At 44.9% G+C, this 1273-nt stretch overlaps 1 pseudogene; it reads left to right on the top strand.

Annotated features, from left to right (window-relative positions):
- The first annotated feature begins 508 nt into the window (after window positions 1-508).
- On the top strand, window positions 509-988 carry LOC148161788 (ATP synthase peripheral stalk subunit F6, mitochondrial pseudogene; annotated as a pseudogene).
- Window positions 989-1273: the final 285 nt, after the last annotated feature.

The following is a 1273-nucleotide window of genomic DNA, read 5'->3' as shown; positions in this document are numbered from 1 at the left end:
CCTCCTCTGCTCTAATTGCTGGGAAATGTCAGCCCTCATGGGGGTCATTTCTTTATGAAGACCTCTGTCATTTATTCTCCTCCTGGACAAGGGACAGCAGAGATCAGGTCTGGGGTTCCACAGTTCTAGCATTCCTCCTAAGCCACCTGGCTGAGCTGAAAGCATCATGACAGATCGAAATGAGGTCAGGGAAGAGGATCCCAGAGGAGTGAGATGCTGAGGGCAGGCCCTCTTCGGAGAGAGAACCACTACAAGGTCACTATCAGACCTGTTCAGGTGGGGGACGACTTACTGACCAATTCCGTGAGCAGAGAACCCACCCTCGTCATTCCAAACTCCTGAGCCAAAGGACTGCAAGATAACACATGTTGGTTGCTTTAAACCACTGCTTTTCTAATTGTTAATATGCATCAATAGAGAACTAGTTCAGATGCTTATCTCTACTTTCCCGGGTTTTTAATGTTTAGAAACATGTATGCTAATCTCTATCAAGGAAAAAAATTTGAGAATGCACTGGGAGGGCGGGTAGGCGGGTGGGGGCAGAGCCACGGCCAGAAGTAGAATAGTGGAGGCAGTGGAAGCTCTGGCAGCTCAGGACTGAGAGCAAATCAGAATTACCCTGATGCTTCAGAGGCTCTTCAGTTTCTCCTCTCTCATTCGGTCTGCAGTCTCAGTTCATTTGAGGAGCGACACTGGTGTTACCGCGGTGGCATTTAATAAAGAACTTGGTCCTGTACAGAAACTCATCGTGGACAAGATTAGAGAACACAGAACTAAACTATGGGCATCTGGAGGACCCGTTGATACTGGCCCAGAGCACCAGCAAGACCTAGGGAGGGAGCTTCTGAAGCTTAAATACACATATGTTAAAACAGACATGAATACGTTCCCAGACTTCACATTTGAAAATCCTAAATTTGAAGTCATCGAGAAGCCCCAGTCCTGGAAAACCCATGTAAAATTTATTTGGAAATTTCACCTAGATTAGTTGTACAACTGGATCAGAATAAACAGTTCTCAACTGTCAAATGTTCTTTTGAATTCTGATTCCAAATAAATTATTTGGTGATGTTGGATGTAGAAAAAAAAAACACAAAAATCCAATAACCACGGTAAACATCTGTTCGTCACCTTCACGTGATGTTCCCTAGCCCTTGTCACATGAAGGACACTGTGAAGGGCATTTCCTATCTACAATAGGTTCTTTCTAACACCCTCTTCCTGAGACCATGAGGTGTGTTCTTTCTGGCCGCAAGGAATAAAAACCCCAACT

The sequence above is a fragment of the Eumetopias jubatus genome, unplaced genomic scaffold (assembly GCF_037043125.1).
Source record: "Eumetopias jubatus isolate StellerSeaLion01/CBP00866 unplaced genomic scaffold, mEumJub1_p1.0 scaffold_66, whole genome shotgun sequence".
In the NCBI taxonomy this organism is placed as follows: domain Eukaryota; kingdom Metazoa; phylum Chordata; class Mammalia; order Carnivora; family Otariidae; genus Eumetopias; species Eumetopias jubatus.
This window is presented reverse-complemented; position numbering and strand designations above follow the sequence as displayed.